We start from the raw sequence: 22,029 nt of genomic DNA on the forward strand, positions 1-22,029 counted from the left end.
AAACTGGCTCTAACCAGTTTGCGCTAACCAGTTGTGCCCCGGTACACAACTGAGCAAGAGGACAAGTACTTTAGAGTGTCTAGTTTAAGAAACAGACACCTCACAAATCTTCAACTGGCAGCTTCATTAAATAGTACCCGCAAAACACCAGTCTCAACGTCAACAGTGAAGGCGCGACTCCGGGATGCCGGCCTTCTAGGCAGAGATGCAAAGAAAAAGCCATATCTCAGACTGGCCAATAAAAATAAAAGATTAAGATGTGCAAAAGAACACAGACACTGGACAGACGGAGATTGGAAAAAAGTGTTATGGACAGACAAATCTAAGTTTGAGGTGTTCGGATCACAAAGAACATTCGTGAGACGCAGAAAAAAATGAAAAGATGCTGGAGGAGTGCTTGACGCCATCTGTCAAGCATAGTGGAGGCAATGTGATGGGCTGGGGGTGCTTTGGTGGTGGTAAAGTGGGAGATTTGTACAGGATAAAAGGGATCTTAAAGAAGGAAGGCTATCACTTCATTTTGCAATGCCATACCCTGTGGATGACGCTTAATTGGAGCCAAATTCATCCTACAACAGGACAATGACCCAAAGCACAGCTCCAAACTATGCAACAACTATTTAGGGAAGAAGCAGTCAGCTGGTATTCTGTCTATAATGGATTGGCCAGCACAGTCATCGAATCTCAACCCTATTGAGCTGTTGTGGGAGCTGCTTGACCGTATGGTACATAAGAACTGCCCATCAAGCCAAAACAACTTGTGGAAGGTGCTTCAAGAAGCAGGGGGTGAAATATCTTCAGATTACCTCAACAAATTCACAACTAGAATGCTAAAGGTCTGCAAGGCTGTAATTGCTGCAAATGGAGGATTCTTTGACGAAAGCAAAGCTTGAAGGACACATATATTATTTTAATTAAAAATCATTATTCATTGTCAACGTCTTGACTATATTTCCTATACATTTTGCAAATGATTTAAGTGACCCCAAACTTTTGAACAGTAGCGTATGTGTGTGCATTTTGTAGCTATAGGCTCTAAATGACACATGGGTACTGATTTTGAGCCCTTCCCGACAAAAACGGAATGAGAGAACATATTTCAGGCTGAGAATGAAACGGTTGCCTTCTAACACTGTTCTCTCTAAGATAAAGATTTAAAATGGCATGTGAAGGAGGGAGGACATCCTGCCAGCCGTCCCCATCATCCTCAACCCAGCAGCACAGCCTGAGACACATTCGTCTGCCTGGCCTGACTGGAATTGATTCCAGGACAGCCACTGAGCTGAATCACAGGATTTCACAGGATGCCTCACGCTCTCACTGCTGCCTGCTGCCTCATGCACGCATTATCTTCCTCTCTCTCAAATGCGAGCGCGCACACACACACACACACACAATATCTCTCACCGCAGCCTGCTGTTCACATGGCAAGCTTTCTTCTCAGGCACACATGTAAATGCCTGCAGGCAGGTAACATTCTCTTGTTAATAACAGTCCCTTTTATGACATTGTGCGTTCAGGTGGTCAACTGCTCAGAGCTCTGAGACTTGGAGACAGTCAGACACACAGACACGCGCACACCTGTCTGTCCCAACCATCACTGACTGAATGATAGCTGTCAAGTCAGAATCATATGAAGGAATGGTGTCACAACACAGGGCTGACAATGCCTGGTTCACAAACAAATCAAACTGAAATCAAAGTTTACATAGACTTACACATTTACCAATTTGCAGATGCTTATGCTCCAGCAGTGCAGTAATACCTAAAAATAACAAAACACATACAGTGCCTTGCGAAAGTATTCGGCCCCCTTGAACTTTGCGACCTTTTGCCACATTTCAGGCTTCAAACATAAAGATATAAAACTGTATTTTTTTGTGAAGAATCAACAACAAGTGGGACACATTCATGAAGTGGAACGACATTTATTGGATATTTAAAACTTTTTTAACAAATCAAAAACTGAAAAATTGGGCGTGCAAAATTATTCAGCCCCCTTAAGTTAATACTTTGTAGCGTCACCTTTTGCTGCGATTACAGCTGTAAGTCGCTTGGGGTATGTCTCTATCAGTTTTGCACATCGAGAGACTGACATTTTTTCCCATTCCTCCTTGCAAAACAGCTCGAGCTCAGTGAGGTTGGATGGAGAGCATTTGTGAACAGCAGTTTTCAGTTCTTTCCACAGATTCTCGATTGGATTCAGGTCTGGACTTTGACTTGGCCATTCTAACACCTGAATATGTTTATTTTTGAACCATTTCATTGTAGATTTTGCTTTATGTTTTGGATCATTGTCTTGTTGGAAGACAAATCTCCGTCCCAGTCTCAGGTCTTTTGCAGACTCCATCAGGTTTCCTGTATTTGGCTCCATCCATCTTCCCATCAATTTTAACCATCTTCCCTGTCCCTGCTGAAGAAAAGCAGGCCCAAACCATGATGCTGCCACCACCATGTTTGACAGTGGGGATGGTGTGTTCAGTGTGATGAGCTGTGTTGCTTTTACGCCAAACATAACGTTTTGCATTGTTGCCAAAAAGTTCAATTTTGGTTTAATCTGACCAGAGCACCTTCTTCCACATGTTTGGTGTGTCTCCCAGGTGAATTGTGGCAAACTTTAAACAACACTTTTTATGGATATCTTTAAAAAATGGCTTTCTTCTTGCCACTCTTCCATAAAGGCCAGATTTGTGCAATATACGACTGATTGTTGTCCTATGGACAGAGTCTCCCACCTCAGCTGTAGATCTCTGCAGTTCATCCAGAGTGATCATGGGCCTCTTCGCTGCATCTCTGATCAGTCTTCTCCTTGTATGAGCTGAAAGTTTAGAGGGACGGCCAGGTCTTGGTAGATTTGCAGTGGTCTGATACTCCTTCCATTTCAATATTATCCCTTGCACAGTGCTCCTTGGGATGTTTAAAGGTTGGGAAATCTTTTTGTATCCAAATCCGGCTTTAAACTTCTTCACAACAGTATCTCAGACCTGCCTGGTGTGTTCCTTGTTCTTCATGATGCTCTCTGCGCTTTTAACGGACCTCTGAGACTATCACAGTGCAGGTGCATTTATACGGAGACTTGATTACACACAGGTGGATTGTATTTATCATCATTAGTCATTTAGGTCAACATTGGATCATTCAGAGATCCTCACTGAACTTCTGGAGAGAGTTTGCTGCACTGAAAGTAAAGGGGCTGAATAATTTTGCACGCCCAATTTTTCAGTTTTTGATTTGTTAAAAAAGTTTGAAATATCCAATAAATGTCGTTCCACTTCATGATTGTGTCCCACTTGTTGTTGATTCTTCACAAAAAAATACAGTTTTATATCTTTATGTTTGAAGCCTGAAATGTGGCAAAAGGTCGCAAAGTTCAAGGGGGCCGAATACTTTCGCAAGGCACTGTATAGTATAATCCAAAAAGTTAAAAGAAGAAAAAAAACAAGAAATGAAGCAATATCAGTGAGCCGTAATAGAACGAGTCCGGAATATATATACTGTATATAGTAGTAGTAGGATGAGCCATGGTTAGAATACAGTATATACAATACATGTGAAGAGGGTAGAACAGTATGTAAACATTATTAAAATGACCAGTGTTCAATGACTCTATGAACATAGGGGAACAATCTCTAAGGTGCAGGGTAGAGTACTGGGTGGTGACCGGCTAGGGACAGTGTGTAAGGATCAGGGCAGGGTACCGGGCGGAGGCCAGCTGTTTAACAGCCTGGGGATACAACCTGTTTTTCAGTCTCTCGGTCCCAGCTATGATGCACCTGTACTGTCTCCGCCTTCTAGATGGTAGCGGGGTGAACAGGCCGTTGCTCAGGGGGCCAAGCCAAATTTCTTCAGCCTCCTGAGGTTGAAGAGGCGCTGTTGTGTTGTTAAATGTTGCAATTAAACGTGTATGGAATGTGAAGAGTGATGGGTGATGGGTACAGCAGATAAAACCCCTTATGATAGAACGGTGCCAGGGGTTGAGGAGATTGTTGAAATGTATTTGGAAAGTGGGAATGGGGTTAGGGATGTCTGTCTTCATCTGCAAGACAAGAGCGGGGTCTGATGCTGAAAGAACGGGGTCTGGCGGGTTTATCCAATACAAAGAGACACTTGGCTGGTGTATATAATTGCAATGTATATCATCACGCGCTGTGTCCATCCAACTGTACTCAACGTGACTCCAAGTCATTACAGTTCACAGCCATGTCACTGAACCCCCCTGGTGAAGAACCTTAAAGAGAAAAGTTTGCTAGAATGTCCTACAAAGGACTTCAATGAGCTACAAAGTAAATAAACTCATTCCCCTAAACAGTGTGATGGGAACCAAGAAAGTATATATTTGTATCCCCTTCTGGGCAGTGGGAGAGAGAGAGAACCTGCTCCAGGACAGTATGCCACAGTAGCTCACAGACAGGGTGACAGGAGGTTGGCACAGCTAGGCACCCTCTGCTACTTATAACCCCCTCTCTCCCTGGCCCTGATGCTACCTCCAGCCCAGCCCTCGGCAGGCTAAGCCTCTTGCATCGTGACCCCAATCACAGAGAGGTCACAAATATAGCCATGTCACAGGGTGGAAAAGTCACCGGCTGAGAGACAGGCACAGCAGGCCGGGAGAAACAACAGTGTAGGCTACCGTGTTGTTTTCTTAGTCGTCATTCACTGGTGTCTGAACTGTAGTTTGTCTTCAAGAGGCAGCTGAGCCTGACAAGGGCCCTGAAGGAGACAGGTAGAGTGACCCCATGTCAAGGACTATGCGGGACAGTCCCGCAATTGGCCCTTTGTCCCAGTCAAACAATCATGTCCAGCACTTTATCAACACATTAAAACACCACTAAATAAGAAAAAAAAAGGTTGATTTAATTTGCCCAGTATTAAAGTCAGACATTCCGACCTGTATTTTGCGCTAATGACTGTGATAGCCTAGCCTGCTGGTGATGTTAAACACTTCTCCAATCGTTGTTGCGATCTGATATTCTGCGCAGCGCAAGATGAGACGTAGGCCAATGTCATAGGCCAGGGATGGGCAACTTTGATAGAAAATAAAAAATAAAAAATCAGAACTCATTATGAGGGGCAGCAGTTGCTTCCGGGTCTGCATAACCACCCCAAAACTCCAAGATTTTCATAAAGATCCACAGATGTATGTGGTCTCTCATTTCTGCATCACCAAATGTTGCATGAGGCAAAAGAGTAGGCTAGATGTGTTTCAATTGCTCCTAAAGGGCATCAAACTGCAGGCGTGTAGTGCTGCCTGAGCGCACCGGAGCTTCGCTCTGCCACTTCTCACAATGGTGCTTGTTTACTAAAGTTAGCTGAATAAATGTATTGGAAGATCACATAATGATGAATTAGCATTCTACATCACATAACCAAATATACAGTGCTTTCGGAAAGTATTCAGAGGCGTTGACTTTTATCCACATGTTGTACCGTTACAGCCTTATTCTACCATGGATTAAACCATTTTCCCCATGTACACAATAAATATCCCATAATGACAGGAGCAAAAACAGGTTTTCGTCAGCGATTACAGCCTCAAGTCTTTTTGGGTATGACACTACAATCTTGGCACACCTGTATTTGGGGAGTTTCTCCCATTCTTCTCTGCAGATACTCTGAAGCTCTCTAAGGTTGGATGGGGAGCGTCGTTGCACAGTTATTTTCAGGTCCCTCCAGAGATGTTTGATCGGGTTCAAGTCCGGGCTTTGGCTGGGCCACTCAAGGACATTCAGAGACTTATCCCGAAGCCAATCCTGCATTGTCTTGGCTGTGTGCTTAGTGTCATTGTCCTGTTGGAAGGTGAACCCTAGTCTGAGGTCCTGAGCGCTATGGAGCAGGTTTTCATCAAGGATCTCTCTGTACTTTGCTCCATTCATCTTTCTATAGATCCTGAGTAGTCTCCCAGTCCCTGCCGCTGAAAAACATCCCCACAGCATGATGCTGCAACCACCATGCTTCACCGTCGGGATTGTGCCAGGTTTCCTCCAGACGTGATGCTTGGCAAACCTGTTTATGCTTTGTCATTATGGGGTATTGTGTGCAGATTCATGAGGGGGAAAAAACTATTTAATCCATTTTAGAATAAGGCTGTAATGTAACAAAATGTGGAAGAAGTCAAGGGGTTCGAATACTTTCCGAATGCATTGTAATAGGATAGTATAACGTTACTGTTACACCAAAACATTTATTTAATGAGATTTAAGGATGGTTAGCTGAAAAGTAAACAAATATTTGTATATAATGCATCCAAAACTAAACAGCGTGCACCACAAGGCAGAATGTGCTTTGATTGAAACAAAATACAGGAAGTCTATATAGTTTGATAGCTCCATCTGCTCTAATTTGCTAATTCAGGAAAATGTAAATGCATATTAAGGGTGAGATCGTGATGCAACTTGGGGTGTGATCTCTGGAAGCTGACAGGCCAAACTCACTGGTCCAACACTCCTCGATGCAGCAAAATACAGCCAGACCTGAGTTCAAATTGGGGTGACGGTAATTTGCCAGCCAAATGACTGCGGTCTCCGTAATAAAAGATATCTATGTTTTGACAAATATTTTTTCCTTTCTTTTGTTCCTGACTGCATGTGCTGCCATAGAATTAGAATGAATAGAACAGGTGTCCCTATTCAAGTCAATTATGGGGTAATGGGTGGACTTGCGGCCATTGCGAGTGTTCTCATAGGACCAAAACAGGAAGTGTACCCATCAATCTGTGCTGTGTCCGAAAATCATGTGTTTTTTTTCATGTGATTCTTTCATGTCTTTTTGTTGTAAGGGCAGTGGTGTATAGTACCTAAGTAAAAATGCTTAAGTAATTTTTTGGGGTATCTGTTCTTTACATCTATGACAACTTTTACTTCACTACATTCCTAAAGAAAATTATGTACTTTTTACTCCATACATTTTCCCTGACACCCAAAAGTACTCGTTACATTTCGAATGCTTAGCAGGACAGGAAAATGGTCAAATTCACACACTTCTGAAGAGAATATCCCTAGTCATCCCTAATGCCTCTGATCTGACGGACTGACTAAACACAAATGCTTTGCTTGTAAATTATGTCTGAGTGTATGAGTGTGCCCCTGGCTATCCTTAAATAATATATATTTTTAATTATCCCGTCTGGTTTGCTTAATATAAGGAATGGGGAGTGATTTATACTTTTACTTTTGATATTATATTTGAGCAATTACATTTACTTTTGATACTTAAGTATATTTAAAACCAAATACTTTTAGACTTTTACTCAAGAAATATTTCACTGGGTGACTTTCACTTTTACTTTAGTCATTTTCTATTTAGTTATCTTTACATTTACTCAAGCATGAAAATTGGGAACTTTTTCCACCACTGTGTAAGGGCATGTCTGGATACAGCAAATTTCATCCAAAACCCACAGCAGCCATAGATAACCTGGCTATACAATGCAGTAGCCTCTGCTGCGGAGCCAATGGGAAAACAAAACAAAAGCAGCTCTGCAGGGGGTGAAGTAATATACATGAATGGCAATACGAGCGAATGCTATGGGGAATTATAGGCAATTAGCTAGTAATCGGTAAGAGTGGAATAACTACACAATAGAGTGGAAGTAATTTTCACTACATAATAAATACAATTAAGTGAGACAATTATGGGGTGGAAATCTGGAAAATTTACCAGAATGGTAATCATTATGGTGATTAAGATCTTAAGATAAATATATGTTTGCAGTGTATATTAGTGACATCAACACATCTCCAATTCTTACTGCATAAGGCGAGGTGGCAATGGACCCGATCGTGCCTGTTCTCTGTTCCTGAGAAACTGGATCTTTTTATAGATTTAGGTAGCTTGCAAACCTAGAGAGAGCGCAGACTAAAATCACTGTGCATTATAAATTATTCAATTCCCCTATCCACTCATCAGGCTTAGCTACCAGCTTTGTGCTACTGCCTTATTCCCTTTGTCATGCACACACACACACGCACGCACACACTCACACACGCACGCTCTGTGTCATAAAGTAATGGTGTGTGCCGCATGCCTGCCTGACATGTCAACATTGGCTCCATTATTTCAGTATATACTCTATGCACTGTTTATGCCTGTTAATTTATCGAAGGAGCACTTTCAACACGCAAAGGTGTCACACAGACCAAAGGGACATTGAGTCAGCTAAAAACAGCGCTCCCCCTCTAGCTTCCACATGCAGGCACAAATTGCAGCGCACTCACACACACACACACACACAGACACACACACACACACACACACACACACACACACACACACACACACACACACACACACACACAAATTAACTCCCTCTCCCCCTCTCTCACACAAACACACACACACACTATCGCTACTCCCCTTTTCTCGTATTCATTTCTTCGTCCTTCCTGACAAGCAGCAGAGCAACAGCATCACACAGGCGTTCATATTTACAATGTGGAGAGAGTGAAGTTACGTAACAGCGGTAGGGGGTAGAGCAGGAGTGTCATACTCATTTTGCCCTGGGGGCAGCATTCGGTCTTCAATAAGGTCCCGGGAGGGCCGAACTGACAATTGCTTATATTTCCTTGCAGTCACAGTTTGCAAAGAATTATCCTCTATTCCTCGTTTTTGGAATTTTCTATGCTCCCTGACTGTCCAGTGATTATTAGCTAACTGGACAGTCAAGAAACGGTATAAATATAGGTCCATTACAGTGGCGGTCGGGGCTGTTTAAGATGAGCATGGCCTTATTTCCATTACAGCATATTGGATGGCTGTCATTCAAATTTCAATTACCAAGGTCAATATAATATTGATAGGTTTAGGCTACTACATGATACTCAAATTGTCCCTATACCCATGATGAGGTTGCTTCAAAATAGCCTATAAATGAAAGTTAACAACGTAGGGGCACAGGTCGATAAGAAAATTTGAGTAATCAAGGTGACAGACAGTGACACATTCAATACCGTAATGCACACTCTTGCCTGCATCTAGCTGATCTAGGGTGTAATCATTAGTCCAAAAGTTGCAAACGAGAGTTTCTATTGAACAAATTCGAGAATGTGTATCCCTGTTTCGTTCCGTTTAAGAAAAGTTTTTCAATAGAATCAGCAGAATGAATACACCCCTGATCACATGCAAACACAGTTCACTTTCAAAGCAGCCACATAAAAACAGCATGATCCATTTGATCATTGTATAATTCCTTCCTTAAGAGTCCATTTGTGGAATTCCTTTCCTTCTTAATGCGTTTGAGCCAATCAGTTGTGCTGTGACAAGCGAGGGGTGATATACAGAGGATAGCCCTATTTGGTAAAATACCAAGTCCATATTATGACAAGAACAGCTCAAATAATCAAAGAGAAATGACAGTCAATCCGGAAAATTTCAAGAACTTTGAAAGTTTCTTCAAGTGCAGTCGCAAAAACCATCAAGAGCTCTGGGGAAACCGGTTCTCATGAGGACCGCCACAGGAAAGGAAGATCCAGAGTTACCTCTGCTGCAGAGGACAAGTTCATTAGGGTTAGGGTTAACTGCCCCTCAGATTGCAGCCCAAATAAGTACTTCAGAGAGTTCAAGTAACAGTCATATTTTAACATCAACTGTTCAGAGGAGACTATGTGAATCAGGCCTTCATGGTCAAATTGCTGCATAGAAATCACTACTAAAGGACACCGATAACGAGAAGAGACTTGCTTGGGCCAAGAAACACAAGCATTGGACATTAGACCGGTGGAAGTCTGTCCTTTGGTCTGATGAGTCCAAATTTGAGATTTTTGGTTGCAACCACTGTGTCTTTGTGAGACGCAGAGTAGGTGAATGGATGATCTCTGCATGTGTGGTTTCCACTGTGAAGCATGGAGGAGGTGTGATGGTGCTTTTTTGGTGACACTGTCAGTTCTTTATTTAGATTTCAAGGCACACTTAACCAGCATGGCTACCACAGCATTCTGCAACGATACGCCATCCCATCTGGTTTGCGCTTAGTGGGACTATCATTTGTTTTTCAACAGGAAAAGGACCCAAAACACACCTCCAGGCTGTGTAAGGGCTATTTGACCAAGGAGAGTGATGCCCTCCATAATCACCCAAACTCAACCCAATTGAGATTGGTCCTTTAAGACTGTTGGAAAAGCATTCTTCATGAAGCTGGTTAAGAGATGACAAGAGTGTGCAAAGCTGTCATCAAGGCAAAGTGGCAACTTTGAAGAATGTCAAATATAAAATATATTTAGATTTGTCAAATATAAAATATATTTAGATTTGTTTAACACTTTTTTTTGTTACTACATGATTCCATATGTGTTATTTCATAGTTTTGATGTCTTCACTATTATTCTACAATGTAGAAAATAATCTAAATAAAAACCCTTGAATGAGTAGGTATGTCCAAACTTTTGACTGGTACTGTAAACGTTTTTTTCGAAACTACCTTCATACATCCATTCATTTTTTTAAACCGGTACTGGTTACCTTCAGATCAGTCCTCTCTGTGGGGGTCATAGAGCAAAATTGAAAAGATAGTTTTTGTGAAAATCTCCCCTTTTCACAGTGGGGTCACATTAGCTTGTAGCCCAAATGGTTTGTGCGCAATAAAACAGAAGTTGGCACATCAACAGTACCGACTTCCGACGAGTTCTCTGACACTTGTGGGCGGCCGTAGAGCAAAATGGAGACCACCGTCGTGTTCGTGAGAGTCTCCCCTTTCCATAGAGTGGTCATAAGTTTGTAGGTCAAACCGCTTGGACAGTACAGACATTTTCATTATTTATTTTATTGTATTTCACCTTTATTTAACCAGGTAGGCTAGTTGAGAACAAGTTCTCATTTGCAACTGCGACCTGTCCAAGATAAAGTAAAACAGTGTGACACAGAGAACAACACAGAGTTACACATGGAGTAAACAATAAACAAGCCAATAACACAAACAAGTCAATGACACAGTAGAGAAAGGAAAGTCTATATACAGTGTGTGCAAAAGGCATGAGGAGGTAGGCAATAAATAGGCCATAGGAGCGAATAATTACAATTTAGCAGATTAACACTGGTGTGATAAATGAGCAGATGATGATGTGCAAGTATAGATACTGGTGTGCAAAAGAGCAGAAAAGTAAATAAAATAAAAACAGTTTGGGGATGAGATAGGTAGATTTGGTGGCATATTTACAGATGGACTATGTACAGCTGCAGTGATCGGTTAGCTGCTCAGATAGTTGATGTTTAAAGTTGGTGAGGGAAATAAAAGTCTCCAACTTCAGAGATTTTTGCAATTCGTTCCAGTCACTGGCAGTAGAGAACTGAAAGGAAAGGCGGCCAAATGAGGTGTTGGCTTTGGGGATGATCAGTGAGATATACCTGCTGGAACGTGTGCTACGGGTGGTTGTTGTTATCGTGACCAGTGAACTGAGATAAGGCGGAGCTTTACCTAGCATAGACTTATAGATGACCTGGAGTCAGTGGGTCTGGCAACGAATATGTAGCGAGGGCCAGCCGACTAGAGCATACAGGTCGCAGTGGTGAGTGGTATAAGGTGATTTGGTAACAAAACGGATGGCACCGTGATAGACTGCATCCAGTTTGCTGAGTAGAGTGTTGGAAGCTATTTTGTAGATGACATCACCGAAGTCGTGGATCGGTAGGATAGTCAGTTTTACTAGGGTAAGTTTGGCGGCGTGAGTGAAGGAGGCTTTGTTGCAAAATAGAAAGCAGATTCTAGATTTGATTTTGGATTGGAGGTTAATTAGCACAGTGTCCAAGGAAGGGCCAGAAGTATACAAAATGGTGTCGTTTGCATAGAGGTGGATCAGGCAAGAGCGACATCATTGATATATACAGAGAAAAGAGTCGGCCCAAGAATTGAACCCTGTGGTACCCCCATAGAGACTGCCAGAGGTCCGGACAACATGCCCTGGCCGGTTAGACTAGCCAGGAGGAAGGCATGGCCAGCCATTGAGAAATGTTTATTGAAATTTCAGATTATCATGGATTCATCAGCGGTGACCGTGTTACCTAGCCTCAGTGCAGTGGGCAGCTGGGAGGAGGTGCTCTTGTTCTCCATGGACTTTACAGTGTCCCAAAACCTTTTGGAGTTAGAGCTACAGGATGCGAATTTCTGCTTGAAAAAGCTAGCCTTTGCTTTCCTGACTGACTGAGTGTATTGGTTCCTGACTTCCCTGAACAGTTGCATATCGTGGGGACTATTCGATGCTATGGCAGTCCACCACAGGATGTTTTTGTACTGGTCAAGGGCAGTCAGGTCTGGAGTGAACCAAGGGCTATATCTGTTCTTAATTCTGCATTTTTTCAACGGGGCATGCTTATCTAAGATGGTGAGGAAATTACTTTTAAAGAATGACCAGGCATCCTCGACTGACGGGATGAGGTCAATATCCTTCCAGGATACCCGGGCCAGGTCGATTAGAAAGGCCTGCTCGCAGAAGTGTTTTAGGGAGCGTTTGACAGTGATGAGGGGTGGTCGTTTGACCGCGGACCCATAGAGGATACAGGCAATGAGTCAGTGATCGTTGAGATCCTGATTGAAAACAGAGGAGGTGTATTTGGAGGGCAAGTTGGTCAGGATAATGTCTATGAGGGTGCCCATGTTTACGTATTTAGGGTTGTACCTGGTGAGTTCCTGATAATTTGTGTGAGATTGAGGGCATCTAGCTTAGATTGTAGGATTGCAGGGGTGTTAAGCATATCCCAGTTTAGGTCACCTAACAGAACAAATTGTGAAGCTAGATGGGGGGCGATCAATTCACAAATGGTGTCCAGGGCACAGCTACGAACGGAGGGAGGTCGATAGCAGGCGGCAACAGTAAGAGACTTATTTCTGGAGAGGTTAATTTTTTTAATTATAAGTTCAAACTGTTTGGTATAGACCTGGAAAGTATGACAGAACTTTGCAGGCTCTCCCTGCAGTAGATTGCAACTCCTCCCCCTTTGGCAGTTCTATCTTGACGGAAAATGTTGTAGCTGGGTATGGAAATCTCAGAATTGTTGGTGGCCTTCCTAAGCCAGGCCTTCCTAAGCCAGGATTCAGAATCGGCAAGGACATCAGAGTTGGCGGAGTGTGCTAAAGCAGTGAGTAAAACAAACTTAAGGAGGAGGCTTCTGATGTTGACATGCATGAAAACAAGGTTTTTACGATCACAGAAGTCAACCAATGAGGGTGCCTGGGGACACGTGGCGCCTGGGTTTACCTACACATCACCCGAGGAACAGAGGAGGAGTAGGATGAGGGTACGGCTAAAGTCTATCAAAACTGGTCGCCTAGAGCGTTGGGGACAAAGATTAAAGGAGCAGATTTCTGGGCGTGGTAGAATAGATTCAGGGCATAATGTGCAGACAGGGGTATGGTGGGGTGCGGGTAAGCCCAGGCACTGAGTGATGATAAGAGAGGTTGTATCTCTGGATAAGCTGGTTATAATGGGTGAGGTCACCGCATGTGTGGGAGGTGGGACAAAGGAGGTATCAGAGGTATAATGAGTGGAAAGGGGGGCCATTGTAAACTAAAACAATGATAACTAACCTAAACAAAAGTATACAAGGCATATTGACATATGAGAGAGACATACAGCGAGGCATAAAGTAATCACGTGTTGATTTGGAGAGCTAGCTAAGACAACAACAACAGCTAATAAGCTAAAACAACAGGTAAAATGGAGATGAATGGGCAGAGGGGCGGTTAACTACACAGAGAGCATGAGTTCGCGGCTGGGGCCGGCAGATAAACACCAAATAAAATAAAATAAAAAAAATATATATATAAACACAATGGAGTACCGTGATTAATGGACAGTCCAGCGGGCATCAGCTATGTAGCCAAGTGATCATAGGGTCCAGGGGGCAGCAATAGAACGGGGAGGCCGCGGAGTAGTCGTTACCACGCTAGCACGCGGGCGACGCAGCGTTTAAAGTTAGTAGCCAGGGGCTAGTAGAAGCGTCTGCTCCGACGGAAGCCGGTTGAAGGCACAGTGGATGGTGTATTCGTCGGCAGACCTGTCGACTAAGGATCCAAGCCAGGTGGCGAAAGAGGTATTGTAGTTGTAGTAATTTAGTTTTCTATCCGGGAGATGCGCCTGGCTCACGGCTAACTGGTGCTAGCTTCGGGGCAGAGGCGTTAGCCACTATAGCCACTCGGTAGCAGCGGTGATCCGGTGCCAAAGTCCAGAGCTTAAGGCAAGGATACGGTGGAATAGAGTGTTCTAGCCGTGTTTGGGTGGAGTCCGGGTGAACAACTGAGTAGGCCGGGAGGTGGGCCTCACGGATAGCTTCAGTACTGTGTAACTCGGTGGGTGTTAGCTAGCTGTGAAGATCAGGGGAATGGTCCAGGGATTACGGAAGGAATCAGGCGTTGTAGTGGAGTGAGAGTCTGTTACTGGTAGGCTGGCGAGTATTATCCAGGCAAAAAAAAATATATATTTTAAAAAAGGGCTGGTACCTGTGCAGAAGATAAAGGCCGCTAGCAGAGGCTAACAATGACTAAATCGCTTGTAGCTAATTAGCTGGTTAGCTTCTGATGGCTGTGGTTCTTGCTATAAAGTCTAAAAATGACAAATAATAGCGGTTCCGTATCATATTGGGTGAGGCAGGTTAGAAGATTGATTTTCGGGATGTCTCATGTTCTGACAAACACTGCTCTAGCTCTGTCACCTTTCACCGCAGATGAGGAAGTGCGACATCGGCGGATGCGATGGATGTAGACACATCCAATGCAGTTAAAATTATGGATTTTGATGGGGATTATCAATCAATTATTTGGTGACGTGAATATATTTAGTTTCGTTGTATGTAAAAAGGCTACCTTTTTTATTGTTTCACTATTTTTATTTTTATGAAATTCACTGAGGAGGATGGTCCTCCCCTTCCTCCTCTGAGGAGCCTCCACTGGTCCATTATCATTTCTATACTTTTTCGATTTGGTTTTAGTAATTTTAAAGCATATTGAGTTTGTCCTCTCCCCAACAATACTCAAACCACCTGCGGGCCTAATTGGAACACCTCGCAGGACATATTTTTGACACCACTGGGGTAGAGCGATCCAAGAACACATGTATCAAGATTTTTTTTAAAAAAGTGTGGACTATGCAGAATTTGCCCCTTCCACCACCCTGAAATTCACTTCTAGAATATAACCTAGTCAGCAGGCTTGTCAAACATTATATTTTTATTTTAGCACACAATTTTTCAGGTTTTCAGGCCAGGTTTCTGAACCCAGATTAAGTGCTGGATTCAATCAGATTGACATCTGCATAGCGCTGTTTTGGCAGTATCGGAGGTGGAACTGCGTCAGTGCTGCCAAATCCACAATCGGCTCCTTGTGTTGCCTTACCACAGACACTGCTATTGGATGCAGCGAAACAACACTCGAGTATAACCACACCCGAGTATATGACAAATCCCATGCAGCCAAATTAGACGTTCAAACACTCTAATTAGACTACTATGCATAAATCCCCCAATCCAAATTCAAATGAATTATGTTTCGACATTTGAGTCATTAGGCTATTTCCAACATCGATAGTGCTGTTTTGAACTTTTAACGCAGTAGGGATAATAAGTAAAGGGAGTGGTTTGTGACACATGAGAGCAGCCGCTCACCGATATGTTAGTTCATACAGCAGTTGCACCTCCAACACCGCCACATCTGCTATGTGGATGTCGGCCAATGGCCAACGCTGGTTAATGCTCGATCTGATTAAATCCAGGCCTAAGCATTTTTCCTGGACTGATAGGCATGCTCAGCTGAGAAGGTCCATTGAAAATGCTTTTAAGGCAACACTGTCAGTGTAGTCTGTGTCTGGGAAAGCGGTCCTTGGTGTTTGAATCTAACAATTTTCCTAATGTTTAATAGATAGTACTGAAATGTGTGGCACTCATTAGATATGGTTGAATATAATTTGATGAGCCTCCCGGGTGGCGCAGTGGTTAAGGGCGCTGTACTGCAGCGCCAGCTGTGCCATCAGAAACTCTGGGTTCGCGCCCAGGCTCTGTCGTAACCGGCCGTGACCGGGAGGTCCATGGGGCGACGCACAATTGGCCTAGCGTCGTCCGGGTTAGGGAGGGCTTGGTCGGTAGGGATGTCCTTGTCTCATCGCGCACCAGCGACTCCTGTGGCGGGCCGGGCGCAGTGCGTGCTAACCAAGGTTGCCAGGTACACAGTGTTTCCTCAGGCACATTGGTGCGGCTGGCTTCCGGGTTGGATGCGTGCTGTGTTAAGAAGCAGGTTGGGTTGTGTATCGTCTCTCCCGAGTCCGTACGGGAGTTGTAGCAATGAGACAAGATAGTAGCTACTACAACAAATGGATACCATGGAATTGGGGAGAAAAATTATTATTAAAATTATTTTTAAATAAAATAATATAATTTGATGGATATGCACGGTACCATTAAATTTTGTCATTTTTTCAACCTATCTGTTAGACTCTTGTCGGTTTCTCTCTACAGCTGACACACAAACATGCGCACATTCGCACGTGCCAACACGCACACATACGCGCCTGCAGATGTAATAAGTTCCACTGAAATGAGAAGAAAGTTGTGGTTATCAATAAATTATTTCACCCCCCCTCCCCTAACATTACACCACAGTAATGTCTGTTAAATGGAGTTAGAAGATGAAAACGTTATTTCTGCTGGCTGGAAACATTTTTACTATGTGATTCTGTCCAGTGAAAAAAGAAAATCCCAAACCCCTCTCTGACTGCCTGTTTACTAACACATAAGGGACAGTTTGAAGTTTACAGAACGTGGACGCTAATTAGAGAAGGCGTAATTAATTTGAAGAGTGTTCATTTTAATTAGTCTCTGCTAACAACAAGAGGACTTTGTGTTGGAGCCGATTTCTTCCTATTTAAGAAATAAGAGGTAGGCCTACCTGTTTGACAGACAAAAGTATAGGCTGCTATCCATAGATTTGTCAGCCAATTCCTCCACCCCCCCATGGACTCTTTAAATATTAATGTGTCAGTGAAGGGCTTGGTGTGTCAAGTTAAAGCCAGGGCTCAAATTGAAGGGGGTATGTGCGGGTACGCCATACCTTTTGTTAAATAAAATAGCAAAAAGCATAGCTACCCCTTGTAATGGTGTACCTACCTACCCCTTGTAAGTATACCATTTAGGAGAATAAAAAATGAGGCAGATTATACAAAGCAAACTATAACAGCGCTGTAGTCCGCAATGCTTTTTGCTGTAAACAAAGTACCCGAGAACAACGTGACTCTGATGCATATGGGGATATATTTGGGCCATCTCTATGACATTCAGAGATTGAGTTACAACCTTTTATAGTCAAGGAGATATATAATGCGTTTATAAAAGGCTACTTCTTCTCAGACCCACAAATGCAATGATAGATTCATGCAATGCTTTTTTGAAAGGAGATATTTTTTACCCCTACCCTTATCCATGGTGGTCGGCAAACCCACAACCTTCTGGCCAGCAGCTCTAAGCCCTATACAAATTGTCACTTTGCCATGTAATGTTTGCACGTTGTCATGTAATTTTTAAAACAGCATATCTATTGCTCTGGTCTGTCCTATAAGTGAGGGTTAATGGTAGGCATGTTCTCTGGAATCCTCTTTATGTTTTAATTATTACTTTGGGTATAGGGGAGGGTCACTTGTTTTTTTTCAAGTGTTCAGGGACGGTCGGATAAAAATATATTTTACTGAAAGGAGGGCCATCCATTTTCATTTTAGTGAGTTCCGATTTTCTCCAAGTACAACTTACTATAAATATCGTACAGGTATTTCACTGAGTGGTATATGAAAAGACACAGTCATACAAGTATGTTGTGCATGGTTGCCATTGTATGTGAACACCTGCTCGTCAAACATCTCATTCCAAAATCATGGGCATTAATATGGAGTTGGTACCCCCTTTGCTGCTATAACAGCCTCCACTCCTCTGGGAAGCCTTTCCACTAAATGTAAGAACATTGCTGCGGGGACTTGCTTGCATTCAGCCACAAGAGCATACGTTAGGTCGGGCACTGATGTTGGGCGATTAGGCCTGACTTGCAGTCGGCGTTCCAATTCATCCCAAAGGTGTTCGATGGGGTTGAGATCAGGGCTCTCAAGTACACCAATCTTAACAAACCATTTCTATATGGACCTCGCTTTGTAAACAGGGGCATTGCCATGCTGAAACAGGAAAGGGCCTTTCCCAAACTATTGCCACAAAGTTGGAATCACAGAATCATTTAAAATGTCATTTTATGCTGTAGCGTTAAGATTTCCCTTCACTGGAATTAAGGGGCCTAGCCCGAACCATGAAAAACAGCCCCAGACCAGTAATCTTCCTCCACCAAACTGTACAGTTGGCACTATGCATTGGGGCAGGTAGCGCTCTCCTAATATCCTCATATATATATCCAGATATATATCCAGATTGCCAGATGGTGAAGCGTGATTCATCACTCCAGAGAAGGCTTTTCCACTGCTCCAGATTCCAATCGTGGTGAGCTTTACACCACTCGGTGGTAACATTCTGTGAGCTTGTGTGGCCTACCACTTCACAGCTGAGCTGTTGTTGCTCCTAGACATTTCCCCTTCACAATAACAACACTTACAGTTGACCGGGGAAACTCTTGCAGGGCAGAAATTTTACGAACTGACTTGTTGGAAAGGTGGCATCCTATGACGGTGCCACATTGAAAGTCACTGAGCTCTTCAGTACTGGCCATTCTACTGCCATTGTCTGTCTGTGGAGATTGCAAGGCTGTGTGCTCGATTTTATACACCTGTCAGCAACGGGTGTGGCTGAAATAGCTGAATCCAATCATTTGAAGGGCTGTCAGTGCATTCAGAAAGTATTTAAACCGGTTACGTTACAGAGCTAAATGATTTTCCACATCAATCTACACACAATACCTCATAATGACAAAGCCAAAGTAGGTTTTTAGAAAATTTACACTGATACACTGATATATTACATTTACATAAGAATTCAGACCCTTTGCTATGTGCCTCGAAATTGAGCTCAGGTGCATCCTGTTTCCATTGATCATCCTTGAGATGTTTCTACAACTTGATTGGAGGCCACCTGTGGTAAATTCAACTGATTGGATATGATTTGGAAAGGCTCACACCTGCCTATATAAGGTCCCACAGTTTACAGTGCAGGAAAAACCAAGCCATGAGGACGAAGGAATTGTCTGTAGAGCTCCGAGACAGGATTGTGTTGAGGTACAGATCTGGGGAAGGGTACCAAAAGACTTCTGCAGCATTGAAGGTCTCCAAGAACACACTGACCCCCATCATTCTTAAATGGAAGAAGTTTGGAACCACCAAGACTCTTCCTAGAGCTGGCCGCCCGGCCACACTGAGCAATCGGGGGAGAAGGGCCTTAGTCAGGGACATGACCAAGAACCCGACGGTCACTCTGACAGAGCTCCAAAGTTTGTCTGTGGAGATGGGAGAACCTTCCAGAAGGACAACCATCTCTGCAGCACTCCACCAATCAGGCCTTTATGGTAGAGTGTCCAGACGGAAGCCTCTTGGAGTTTACCAAAAGGTACCTAAAGGATTCTCAGACATAAGAAATAAGATTATCAGGTTGGATGAAACCAAGATTGAGCTCTTTGGCCTGGATGTCAAGCATGAGGTCTGGAGGAAAACTGGCACACAGGCAAGACAACGCAGGAGTGGCTTCGGGATAAGTCTCTGAATGTCCTTGAGTAGCCCAGACAGAGCCCGGACTTGAACCCGATCGAACATCTCTGGAGAGACCTGAAAACATCTGAGCAGTGATGCTCCCCATCCAACCTGAGAGAGCTTGAGAGGATCTGCAGAGAAGAATGGGAGAAACTCCCCAAATACAGGTGTGCCAAGCTGTATCCAAGAAGACTCGAGGCAGTAATCGCTGACAAAGGTGCTTCAACAAAGTACTGAGTAAAGGGTCTGATTACCTATGTAAATGCAATATTTTTAAACATTTGCTGACATTTCTAAAAACCTGTTTTTGCTTTGTCATTATGGGGTATTGTGTGTAGATTGATGAGGGGAAAAAATGGTTTAATCCATTTTAGAATAAGGTTGTAACATAAAATGTGGAAAAAGTCAAGGGGTCTGAATGCTTTCCGAAAACACGACATTGATTCAGCTTTGATCTAACTTTAGTAAACAAGCACCATTGTGAGAAGTGGCAGAGCGAAGCTCCGGTGCGCTCAGGTAGCTCTACACGCCTGCAGTCTGCTGCCCTGAATGAGTAATTGAAGCACACCTAACCTACTCTTTTGCCTTGCGCAAACTTTTGTGGTGCAGAAATGAGAGATCACATATGTGAGGCTGTTTTATGAAAATCTTGGAATATTTGGTTGGGTATGCAGTACGTAAGCAACTGCTGCCCCTCGTGATGAGTTGTGATTTGTTGTGGCCCCTACCCCTATCAAAGTTGCCCATCCCTGGCCTATGACATTGGCCTACGTCTCGTCTTGCGTTACGCAGCATATCAGATCTCAACTGTTTAACATCACCAGTAGGCTAGGCTACCACATCCCTATAATATACTGTATATCGTTTTATAAGCGAGTATTGTGTCTAGGCAGCTGAAACAATCTTAATGTACTCCATTTTAAATTCAGGCTGTAACACAACAAAATGTGGAAAAATTCAAGGGGTGTGAATACTTTCTGAATGCACCGTACACACACACACACACACCTTGGGCCAATCAGAGTAATTTTGTAAATGCCAGATCTCCATGGCAAAATACATCATTCACCCTAGTTTACAGTCCCCTCCCTGATTTCATTGTGGGGGACAATGAAATAATAGGATACATTTACAAATGTGCAGATATTCAATTAAAATCAGTGAAGCAGGAGATATTTCTCTCTCTCTCTTTGATGACTATGTAGAAGCAGTACAGACAGACATAGCTACAACTGTGTGTGTGTGTGTGTTTGTGTGTGAGAGTATGTATGGCCACAAGGAGAGTAGATAATTGTCCCATTAATTGTTTTCCTATTTGGGCGTGGAGGAAGCCGACAGTAATCCATTAGCTCTGCTCTTTGGTGGCTTTGACTCGCTGTCTCTTTCATATCAAATGCGATCTGGAATAGATGGTGGATAACGGGAAGAACTATGGCGAAGATGAAGATAACAATGTCTGCATCCCAAATAGCACCCACCCTATTCCCTATTATGCGGCCAGGCCAGGGTCTATGGTCAGAAGTAGTGCACTATATAGTGAAAAGGGTGCCATTTGGGATGCACACAATAACAATACTGATAGATGGTGATAGTGGAGGGGTGATTGCAGTCATGGTGACGACTAGTATGAGGGTGGTGATGATAAGAATGATAATGGGGGATAAAAATGATGATGACTTTGATGATGATGACTTTGATGATAATGGCCGTAACGGCAATGACAATATAAGAGGAAGGCGATGGGAGATACTGACCAAACGGATAGCAACGTAAAGCCAAAGAAAGACAAGCGAAGAGACGGGAATAAGAAACAAACCAATCGCTCTAAACTAAACTACAGCTTAAAGTTGACAGGGCAGCCGAAGCAATGACATAATTGTAACAAATCGTATTCTGCAGGGAACGTGACAGTGCTTATTTCCAAACTATGGCCTCCACTGAACAATAAGTCTATATTTCCATATTTCCATATTTCATATGGGACCCATCTTGTACCTTCTGCTGATTCCTCATCTGTGTGACACAACATGGTGGTGTAATCTCTCCCTTTCACTTTCCACTGTTGTATTGTAAATAAATTGTATTGTCAAAATAGCACATCTCATCTCAAAAAAGGTTCCACTTCTTATAAAGTTAGGTGAGAAAACAATCAAAAGAAGCAGAGGAGAAGATCTTAGGATTTAATAGGTAAGCGTTCGAGTGACAAGCAAACAATGCACACAGAGTTCTCTGTCTAGCAAAATCAAACGTGTAACCTAAACATTTAATTGAAGAAAAAAAAATCTTCAAATCAACACAGAACTACATCTAGCAAATACAGTATCTCCAAAATGTACACACTCACGAAGTTGAATCAGGAGCTTTCATAATAAGTTCATCCAATAGTCCACAC

General features: G+C 43.1%; 1 protein-coding gene across 1 annotated transcript in view; it reads right to left on the reverse strand.

Annotated features, from left to right (window-relative positions):
- Positions 1 to 22,029, reverse strand: part of LOC139410049 (contactin-associated protein-like 4) — a 199,643-nt gene that overhangs the window by 63,826 nt on the left and 113,788 nt on the right. The window lies entirely within an intron of this gene.

Source organism: Oncorhynchus clarkii, chromosome 5 (genome assembly GCF_045791955.1).
Source record: "Oncorhynchus clarkii lewisi isolate Uvic-CL-2024 chromosome 5, UVic_Ocla_1.0, whole genome shotgun sequence".
NCBI classification, from domain to species: domain Eukaryota; kingdom Metazoa; phylum Chordata; class Actinopteri; order Salmoniformes; family Salmonidae; genus Oncorhynchus; species Oncorhynchus clarkii.